Source organism: Podarcis cretensis (genome assembly GCF_951804945.1).
Source record: "Podarcis cretensis genome assembly, chromosome: 2".
Taxonomy (NCBI): Eukaryota; Metazoa; Chordata; class Lepidosauria; order Squamata; family Lacertidae; genus Podarcis; species Podarcis cretensis.
In genome coordinates this window covers 110281373-110292659 of record NC_137171.1, presented here as the reverse complement: position 1 = coordinate 110292659, position 11287 = coordinate 110281373, and the positions used below count along the sequence as shown (strand labels likewise).

Below are 11287 nucleotides of genomic sequence, written 5' to 3'. Positions count from 1 at the left end.
CTCCATCTTTCCCAACATCAGGGTCTTCTCCAGGGAGTCTTCTCTTCTCATGAGGTGGCCAAAGTACTGGAGCCTCAGCTTCACAATCTGTCCTTCCAGTGAGCACTCAGGGCTGATTTCCTTCAGAATGGAGAGGTTTGATCTTCTTGCAGTCCATGGGACTCTCAAGAGTCTCCTCCAGCACCATAATTCAAAAGCATCAATTCTTCGGCGATCAGCCTTCTTTATGGTCCAGCTCTCACTTCCATACATCACTACTGGGAAAACCATAGCTTTAACTATACGGACCTTTGTTGGCAAGGTGATGTCTCTACTTCTCAAGATGCTGTCTAGGCCTGTCGTTGCCCTTCTCCCAAGAAGCAGGCGTCTTTTAATTTCGTGGCTGCTGTCACCATCTGCAGTGATCATGGAGCCCAAGAAAGTAAAATCTCTCACTGCCTCCATTTCTTCCCCTTCTGTTTGCCAGGAGGTGATGGGACCAGTAGCCATGATCTTCGTTTTTTTGATGTTGAGCTTCAGACCATATTTTGCACTCTCCTCTTTCACCCTCAATAAAAGGTTCTTTAATTCCTCCTCACTTTCTGCCATCAAGGTTGTGTCATCTGCATATCTGAGGTTGTTGATATTTCTTCCGGCAATCTTAATTCCGGCTAGGGATTCATCCAGCCCAGCCTTTCGCATGATGAATTCTGCATATAAGTTAAATAAGCAGGGAGACAAAATGCAGCCTTGTCGTACTCCTTTCCCAATTTTGAACCAATCAGTTGTTCCATATCCAGTTCTAACTGTAGCTTCTTGTCCCACATAGAGATTTCTCAGGAGACAGATGAGGTGATCAGGCACTCCCATTTCTTTAAGAACTTGCCATAGTTTGCCATGGTCGACACAGTCAAAGGCTTTTGCATAGTCAATGAAGCAGAAGTAAATGTCTTTCTGGAACTCTCTAGCTTTCTCCATAATCCAGCGCATGTTTGCAATTTGGTCTCTGGTTCCTCTGCCTCTTCTAAATCCAGCTTGCACTTCTGGGAGTTCTCGGTCCACATACTGCTTGAGCCTTCCTTGTAGAATTTTAAGCATAACCTTGCTAGCGTGAGAAATTAGTGCAATTGTGCGATAGTTGGAGCATTCTTTGGCACTGCCCTTCTTTGGGATTGGGATGTAGACTGATCTTCTCCAATCTTCTGGCCACTGCTGAGTTTTCCAAACTTGGCAGTCTTCAAATAGAATCCCAAACACAAATCACATGAGCCCAGTCAGCATCTGGAAACATTAACATAGCCATAACCATAGCATGTTAGTATGTTTCTCCAAGTTTTTGCACTCAGATTCCAAAATAAAAGGGCCTCAGTCAACTGACTAACCAGCCAACCTTCCACCTCTCCCCAGTTAAAAGCATCAGCTCCTATTGGATGCTATATGGCTCCAAGAAATATGGAGGTGGCCAGAAAACCTTTTCATGGGATTTCATGGGATGTCTTGCAAGTGTGCTATCTCTCAGCTGGCTCCCTTTAATACCATATTCTCAGTACACAAAGGACTTTCGAATAGGGCAAGTCTTCTGTCTGAGTGATTGGGGGCCAGACTTGCTCTGACATGCCGGTTTGCACTCTGTGTTTTGCTCTTCCTCATGTCTGGACTATCTCTGCTGCCATGTTGGAAAGAATCAGCACATGCCTGGAGGAATACTGGTTATGGGATCACTGGGAACAGCAAAAACTTACTATTGTAGCAGAAGGAGGATTCACATATACCCTTTAGTTCTGGGAAAATATGCCCCTAGGCCCTGATTGGCTGAGGAAAAATCTACTCTGCCATCAGGTGCTCATAGAAGCCTGGGACATTCTGTGTAGCCCATTTTGATTTGTCTGAAAAATCAGTACACCTAACATCTTAAGGAACTACTAGCCACATCTCTGTTGCTCTTCAGTGCTACCCCAGCATATTCACAGAGGCTTCACGTGGGTGGCACTGTGGTCTAAACCACGAAACCTCTTGGGGATGCTGATCAGAAGGTCGGCGGTTCAAATCCGCATGACGGAGTGAGCTCCCATTGCTCTGTCCCAGCTCCTGCCAACCTAGCAATTTGAAAGCATGGCAGTGCAATCTCACTGTATACAAGTTGTACAAGTGACAATAAAGCATTTCAATTCAGTGCAAGTAGATAAATAGTTACTGATGTAGCAGGCAGGTAAATGGGGTTTCCACGTGCTTTGGTTTCCGTCACAGTGTCCTGTTGCTCCAGAAGCTGTTTAGTCAAACAGACCACATGACCCGGAAAACTCTCTGTGGACAAATGCCGGTCCCCTTGCCCTGAAAACAAGATGAGCGCCGCAACCCCAGAGTCGCCTTTGACTGCACTTAACTGTCCAGGGGTCCTTTACCTTTTACCTTTGCACCGTTCAAGCTCACCAGCATGAGAGAAGAAACCAAGAAGGTTTCTCTTAGCCTTATATAATAGAGGTCTTGTTAACTGAGAGAAACAGGTGTTCCTTCCATGTTAGATACTATCAGTTGGCCACAGAGGTCTGGGACATTCTGTACAACATTTGGCTATTCCGTCAGTCCATCAGGATTTATCCTAACAATCAGCTCATTTTACCCCCAATACTGAAAGGCAGCCACTCCCCACATCTTTGTTGTTCCTCAGAGACACCCCAGCATGTTGCCAGAGGCTTCTTGTACCCACCAACCCCATCAGGATCAGGTGCCCTGAGATGCTAATAAGGTTCCTATTGGCTTTATAGAATGGCTATGCTGAACCTGGTTCCTCAAGCCAAGCAACTTGTTGTTTCTCAGAAGCTGACCTGTTGCTAAACGTTATTACCAGGTGTTTCTATCCAGATCAAGATTGGGTTTTCTAATTAGGGGCAGGTGAGTGGGGCATCCTAGCTATAGCAGTCAAAAGTCAGAGAACAGGTTTCAGCTTCTGCCCATAGATCTCTCAACTGCAACACTTGACCTACTCCACTGCAAGCGAAGAGTCGTCATTCATTCCAATCAGAGGAAAGGCAATCACTGCACTTGGGAACAGTGGTAGCAAAACTTGTCCTTCAGCTGATGGTGGTAAATTGATACTTTACCACACAAACCAAACCAACTGATAACTTGTTAAACTGGCATCTATAACCAATGCTGTGGAGCCACAAACATCCATCAGGAGGCAAATGTATGACATGGGCTCACCTGCTTTGATTTCCGGGTCCTATGTCTTTGAACGTGGTCTAAGATGGATGGAAAATTAAAGGACCATGGGAAGTGAAGGACACAAGGTAGGAGTTGGTAATGCAGGTGAGCTGTGCATAAGCAAGCTAGCTCTGCTGAAGCTCTTTTTATTAGCACAATATGCAAAACCAGTTAGATAGATTTTGGACTGTGACCTTTACACATCTTCCAATCATGAGATCGAGGGTGGGGGGGGTACAAAGTTATTTTGGCACCTGTTTCCACTGCGTCATTTTCCCCTTGATGACGAAGGGGACAAAGGTCACAGACAGGGCACAGCAGACCACTAAGAGAGCAAAGGTTAGATAGAGGGCATGATGTTCAGACAGCTGTGGCTTTGTCTGCGGGTGGAAGTGTGCTCCACACTCGGCAGGTGGAAGTGTGCTTCCCACCCAGTGATCATTCCTTCACCATGCATCACTCACGGAAGGTGGACAGAGAAACATACTTGTGCACACCTTTCATACTGCTGTGAGCAGCAACAGAATAAAAAAGTGAGCTCCTTCTAACAGAACTTTTTAGCAATATGGATGATCAAGCCAGTATGCAGGCTATTTGAGAATTGGCTGCTCAGAACGTCTTCGTGTCACAATTGAAACCCAGAGCTGAACAGGAAACCCAATGAAAGGAGCAAGCAATTCTTCCACAAAAGATGAGATCTGGGACGTTCTGTGCAGCATTCAGCTGATCCCTCAGCCCATTTGGATTTTTCCTAACAACCAGCACTTTGTGCCTGAAATGGCCCAAGGCAACCCCTGCCTTCATCCTTGCTATTCTTCACTGTCAACTCAGGATATTGCCAAAGGCTCCTTCGACCTTTAAAGGCCACCAGGATGAGGCAAGAAGCCAAGAAGGTTCCTTTTGGCCTTATATAATGGATGTCTTGAACTCGGCTCCTCAAACTGCGCTGAAAGCCTGCGATTTCTCAGCTGCTAGCCTTCGAAAGCTGTCTCTCCATACAAAAGGCATTCCAATGGAGCAGAGCTTGTTTCTTGGTAATCAAAGGCCACGTCTGCTTCAGGTCTGGCTACTTACATTCTGTGTTCTGCTTTGCTTCAGGACTGGAGGTAAGTATGGTCCCCACTTCCTGTCCCTGAACAGGTGAAGCATTAATAAGCCACTCTTCTACATAGGTTGAATCTATGAGCAACCTGGAGGGGATGTACTTTGGGGCAAGAGTGGAATATATGCCTCTTTCAGTGGGGTTGTGATATTTCAGTGTTAGAGCTCTTGCCTTCCGTGAAGAAAACCCCAAGTAATTCCCTTACCTACCATCTCCAGTTGAACGTTTCAATGAGTAGATCATGGCATATCCTGATAATGGGGAAAATAGACAAGGCAGTTCCCTGTGTTTGTAGAAGTGAATCAAATCACCCACCTCTTGTTGCATGTGTATAGTTGGAGAGATTTAGGGCTCATGCACACTGCTGCTCACCCTGTGCTTTTGAGGCAAGGGCCAAGGAGTTTTCCATTTTCCCCCCACCACTTTCTTCAGGAAAACTCGCTACTTTCGGCTGAATCCAAACAAACGTCAATCCACAGAAAACCCGACTGACGATTGCTTCGATTCTTTTTTTTTTTTTAAGAATAATTTTTTATTAACCGACCAATCACATCAAATCAAACCAAATTACATAAATTCCAAATTACACAGCCGAATTTTAAATTTTTGTTGGGGATACCCATATTTCAAGTTCCGAAGGGGATCCAATCAACTTCTTGCTTCTTACTGCTGTTTTAATGTCCACAAATCTAACCTTATGGTGTTCACAGTACTATCCAGTCCTTTCTTATTGTTTTTCCACATCTCTTGTTGTTATTTTCATATATTTTTCCTTTCTCTTTGTGACCTCTGACAGTCTCCGCAAGCTGGTTAGAACAGTTTGTAATCCTGCGTGGATATTATTATTTTTTTATCCAGTAGCCATATCCAGACGTTTTCCATATAACATCACTTCCATACATCAAAACAGTCTTAGCGTCATTAATCTTCACCAATTTGCCTCCTTTCTCAAAACCTCTGAGGAGATTCACCAGGAATGCAGTCTGAAAACAAGTCCGTTCTTCCTCCCGGCTATAAATCCTTTGGCAAGATGATGACTCCAAATTAATTGCTGCGCCATTTCAAAAGCTCTTATTGCTTCTCGATCTCCATAAAGCATACTTTTGGTTAAAGTTTATCTCCACACAGACCTTAATCATCCTGCTTGGGTCAGTTCAACCGACGATTCTAATGAGGAGGGGTTCTTGTAAATCACATAGAACGAAAGTAAAAAAGGTCCCCGCCCCCATTCAGCCCCGTTGTCAACATTCCCCGCCTTTGGTGTATCTTCATCGTAAAATATTCCTGTTTCTCCAACCCTTTGTCTTCTTTCGCAGAGGTCACTTAAATTAGCAGACTTCACTCCCCTTCTTCAATATGTGCATTTGCTTCTTTTGTAATTAATTATTCCAAATTGCTGCAGCTAGTGCGCGATCAGAGACAGCGTCCAGGAGAGCCAAGGTCCACATGGGGGCATTCTGCCTAGGGCCCTCACCCCCTTCTTTCGAATTAGGGGGTGATTTATGGGCACAGCAGGCAAGGGCAGTGTTCCCCAATTCCTTGGAGCAACAAGGGAGGCTGCCTACTCCCATAACAGCCTCTTAATTACCCCGTGTGGGTCGAAGAGATGGTATTGTCGGCCATCTTCCAATGCGACCCTAGTGGCTCCCCAACGATTGCTTCGATTCAGAGTGTACCATCTTCGAGAAAGAAGGTCCAGCTGTCTAGACGGAAGGTGTTGCTAGTCTCAGGCCACAGGAGCGTGCTACAAATTTGCATACAATTTCCATCTCTTAATATTTACACAGAGATGCAAATTTTGTCTGACTGTCCAAGGGAAAAAAAGATTATACCATTTCTGTTCTGGGGTGTCTTCTGACAGCTATGTGTGCTGATTTTCTTGGGTTAGGGCATTGAGTATCAATTGGTCCTTCCACCAATGAAATACTGTCTCTTACAACAGATGCTGTGATATGCAGAAGATGCATCATGAAAGGTCCTGGCGAGCCATGCGTACCGAATGATATGACATGTGAGGCATCATTCTGTATGATGGTAGAAACCTTTTCAGGTAAGGAGACTCTCCTGTCGACGTTCCTCCTTTTTTATGGTGGGCCTCAGTGTAGAAAACAAAGTCCTTGTACCATACTTGTGTCGTTGTGTAAGCGTCTGGAGGCAGTTGGAGGATAGATGGCGGCTAACAGATTGAGGCTGAATCCTGACAAGACAGAAGTACTGTTTTGGAGGGACAGGAGGTGGAAGGGTGTGGAGGACTCCTGGTCCTGAATGGGGTAAGTGTGCTCCTGAAGGACCAGGTGCACAGCATGGGAGTCATTTTGGACTCACAGCTGTCCATGGAGGCACAGGTCAATTCTGTGTCTGTCTACCAGCTCCATCTGGTACGCAGGCTGAGACCCTACCTGCCCATGGACTACCTCGCCAGAGTGGTGCATGCTCTGCTTATCTCCTGCTTGGACTAGCAATGTGCTCTATGTGGGGCTACCTTTAAAGGTGACCTGGAAACTACAACCAATCCAGAATGAGGCAGCCAGACTAGTGACTGGGAGTGGCCACTGAAACTGCATAACACTGGTCCTGAAAGACCTACATTGGCTCCCAGTACGCTTCCAAGCACAATTCAAAGGGTTGGTGCTGACCTTTAAAGCCCTAAATGGCCTCGGTCCAGTATACCTGAAGGAGCATCTCCACCCCCATCGTTCATGTTGTATTATTGGACTAATACAATAAAAATATCTTCATTCACTGGATACTTCTCTGAGGTCCAGCTCCGAGGGCCTTCTGGCGGTTCCCTCACTGCAAGAAATGAAGTTACAGGGAACCAGGCAGAGGGCCTTCTCGGTAGTAGCGCCCACCCTGTGGAATGCTCTCCCCTCAGATGTCAAAGAAATAAACAACTACAGTGGTGCCCCACAAGACGAATGCCTCGCAAGACGGAAAACCCGCTAGACGAAAGGGTTTTCCGTTTTGGAGGCGCTTCACAAAACGAATTTCCCTATGGGCTTGCTTTGCAAGACGAAAATGTCTTGCGAGTTCCTGCGGTTTCCCCCCCCCTTCCCCCCCTTTTCCTAAGCCGCTAAGCCGCTTATCACCTGATCCGCTGATAAGCCGCTTAACAGCTGATCGCTAAAAGCCGCTAATCCGCTAAGCTGTCAATGGGCTTGCTTTGCAAGACGAAAAAACCGCTATACGAAGAGCCTCACGGAATGGATTAATTTCGTCTTGCGAGGCACCACTGTATCTGACTTTTAGATGACATCTTAACTATTTAAAATTTTAAACGATGATGCTGTTAAGGTGTTACACTCAATATGCCAGCAAATTTGGAAAACTCAGCAGTGGCCAGAGGATTGGAGAAGATCAGTCTACATCCTAATCCCAAAGAAGGACAGTGCCAAAGAATGCTCCAACTACCGCACAATTGCACTCATTTCACACGCTAGCAAGGTTATGCTTAAAATTCTACAAGGCAGGCTTAAGCAGTATGTGGACCGAGAACTCCCAGAAGTGCAAGCTGTATTTCGAAGGGGCAGAGGAACCAGAGACCAAATTGCAAACATGCGCTGGATTATGGAGAAAGCTAGAGAGTTCCTGAAAGACATCTACTTCTGCTTCATTGACTATGCAAAAGCCTTTGACTGTGTCGACCACGGCAAACTATGGCAAGTTCTTAAAGAAATGGGAGTGCCTGATCACCTCATCTGTCTCCTGAGAAATCTCTATGTGGGACAAGAAGCTACAGTTAGAACTGGATATGGAACAACTGATTGGTTCAAAATTGGAAAAGGGGTACGGCAAGGCTGTATATTGTCTCCCTGCTTATTTAACTTATATGCAGAATTCATCATGCGAAAGGCTAGGCTGGATGAATCCCAAGCCGGAATTAAGATTGCCGGAAGAAATATCAACAACCTCAGATATGCAGATGACACAACCTTGATGGCAGAAAGTGAGGAGGAATTAAAGAACCTTTTAATGAGGGTGAAAGAGGAGAGTGCAAAATATGGTCTGAAGCTCAACATCAAAAAAATGAAGATCATCGCCATTGGGCCCATACCTCCTGGCAAATAGAAGGGGAAGAAATGGAGGCAGTGAGAGATTTTACTTTCTTGGGCTCCATGATCACTGCAGATGGTGACAGCAGCCACGAAATTAAAAGACGCCTGCTCCTTGGGAGAAAGGCGATGGCAAACCTAGACAGCATCTTAAAAAGCAGAGACATCACCTTGCCAACAAAGGTCCATATAGTTAAAGCCATGGTTTTCCTGGTAGTGATGTATGGAAGTGTCGGACATGATTAAACGACTAAACAACAAACGGGCATATTTCCTAAATAGTAGAGGAATAAACTTCAAGAAAATGGAACAACTTCTATATTGTAATGTCTTGCTGCCCCTTTTATTGGAGATTCATGATGTCGTAAAACATACGTGGCCTCCACATTGATCATCTAATATGAGCAAGTCAGGATGAATACTCAATAAATGGAAGAGCCCAAAGTTTCTCTAGGGAGTACCGCATTGGCATGAATATAAGCCACACCCACAAATAAACCACACTTTTAGAATTGAGGGGGGGGGGGAGAGAAAAAAGATAATACTTAGGCTGCTTCCTGGGGGGAGCCACACCGCTGTGCTGGCGGCCTTCCACCTTCTTTCTGGTGGCTTGGGGAAGGCTTGGGAGTGGTGGGTGAGCAGTGCGCCATTGCCCCGTGCTTCCGGGCTGCTTCCTGGGGGGGCGGAGCTGCGCCACTTTGCCATAGGTGTAAGGGCACGGATATAAGCCGTACTTGAACTTTTCACTGTTGGAATTTGGGGGGGGGGGGAAATGAGGCTTATATTCAGGCCAATGCGGTAATAAATTTACTACAACAGTTCAAATTTTCTGGTCAGGCTCCGAATTGACTTGGTAATGTAAGGAGTAACATATTTTACCAAAGCAGTCAATGAGCAATTGTCAGAGCTGTCCCTTTCCTCATCAACATGGTGCATGATGCGTAGCGTATTGTCACATGGCAGTGCATTGGTTGGCAAGTGCAAAGTCTCAGCAGCAATACGAAAAATACCAAGCATTTCCAATGAAAATGGAGCATTAGAGAGCTTTCCCCCAACTCCATTTTGAACACATGGATTCAGTTGTGAAGCTGGGGAGATTCATGGACATATCACTGCAAGGCAGACTGGGCAACAGTCTTCCAGCAGTAATGGAAGAGTTACCTCATTAAAGTCTTGAATGCCAGCTATATCCTTATATTAAGCCACATTACGTAGAGGGACCTTGCTTAAGAAGATGAAATGTTGGAGAGGTTTCTGCATCAAGGAACTGGCATGTCACTTGGAAAGTGGCCTATTTTTCAGTCTGAAGGGAAAATATTTGGGATTTATCCTTGACAACAAGGGTGGAGATTCTGAGATTTAAGGGTTTGTTTTATTTAGACATATATTTTGCATATGCTTTAACCTACTTTTATTTTAATGTTGACACTTAAGTAGCTTTAGCAAAATAAATTCAAATGTCTGTTTTAAGTATACTTTTCAAGATTGAGTTCAAAATGTAAAGTATAGTTGGAAGAGGAGTAACCTTTGTCCTCTCTTTTGGTATGGATTTTGGACTAATACAATAAAATTATCTTCATTGACTGGTTAATCTCAACAAAGATACTTTTCTCTCTCTCTCCAGTTGAAACAGGTGAATTGGTGAGAGCCTTCAAAGACTGTGGCCCTGATCATATGAAACGGGCATGTGGAATGGAAATACCAGGTGCAACGAAAATGAAAACGTCGTGCTGTCAAACTGACTTATGTTTTGACTGATTTTACTATTCTGTTCCTAAACTGCTCCTCCTTCCTGTTCCAGAGAAGAGGGCCACCCATTTGTGTCCACTCATTTATGCATTCCTTCACTGTAACTTCTCCCAACAAAAGTGTGCAGTTGACTTCAGCAAGAGGGTGGGATGGGATGTTCCTTGATGAGTTCATAGACACCTACCAAGCAGTGCTTTACACTGTCTACTCTTACCTTCCCCACACCTGACCTCATATGAAGTCAGGCGTAGGGTGGATGTGGGCTGGGCTGAGGGTCTTCTGAAATAGCCTCTTGTGCCAAATGGGGAAGACCAGAATGCTTCCTTATGCCCAGAGGCCAGAGTTCCCCTCCCTTGCTAGAACTGGGCAAATCACAGAAAATTTTATCCAAAACATTCGCTTGTGGTTGGGATAGTGATGAGATTCATTAAACTAGAGGGTGAACTTGGATGGTCTCTGCATGCTCGTGAGCAAAACCATCTGCCTCAAGTCATAGGACAGTTTTCTATCTTGGTCTGTTCTCTGTCTGAGTCTCATGATTCTCTGCAAACTCTGAATGATCATGAGTCCCATTCCTAGAGAGGGATCATACATTTGGCATAACAGGCATCTGCCCTAATTCTGACAGGACCCTGATTATTTATCAGCTCTTAACCACGTTCTTAGAAGATCTCCTTCCACACAGTCAGTCAGGATGGTTGGGGGGAGTCTGGAACCACTTCTATTTGGACTCTCCTGGGTCCTGTCCATCAGATTCTCAATTCATCTCTTCCTGGAGCTCATGGAACCCCTCTGTTCTTCCCAACCCCTCCTTGTTTGGAGCACTTAAATGTTCTCTTTTCTCTTTCCTGATGATTGCAATGTAACTGGAACATAGCAAAGCTTTTAAGTAGTGTGGACTGGTGGGAGTTCTAGGTGGCCAATCATGATAGAGTTCGATAATAATAGTTTAAACGATTGCTAGATTTGCATGCAGAAATAACGTGAGAGTAATACCTTGTAATATTGTTTTATCAGATGCTTCAATGGTTACTTTCAATAAAGTTTGCAAGTGAACTTGTGGTCTATAGTTTGCTTCCAGTCTGTCATCTGGCTTCAAAATGGTGTCCAAATGTATGCAAACAAAGGCAAAAATCAAGAAGGTTCCTCCCAGCCTCATATAATAAGTGTCTTGTGAATTGGAAGGAACAGGCATTCTTTT

At 44.9% G+C, this 11287-nt stretch overlaps 1 long non-coding RNA gene across 1 annotated transcript; it reads left to right on the top strand.

Moving 5' to 3' along the window:
- The first annotated feature begins 4099 nt into the window (after nucleotides 1-4099).
- On the top strand, nucleotides 4100-11142 carry LOC307209142. The gene is made up of 3 exons (XR_013835338.1): nucleotides 4100-4289; nucleotides 6228-6335; nucleotides 9962-11142. It is a non-coding gene; the product is annotated as an uncharacterized lncRNA (long non-coding RNA).
- Nucleotides 11143-11287: the final 145 nt, after the last annotated feature.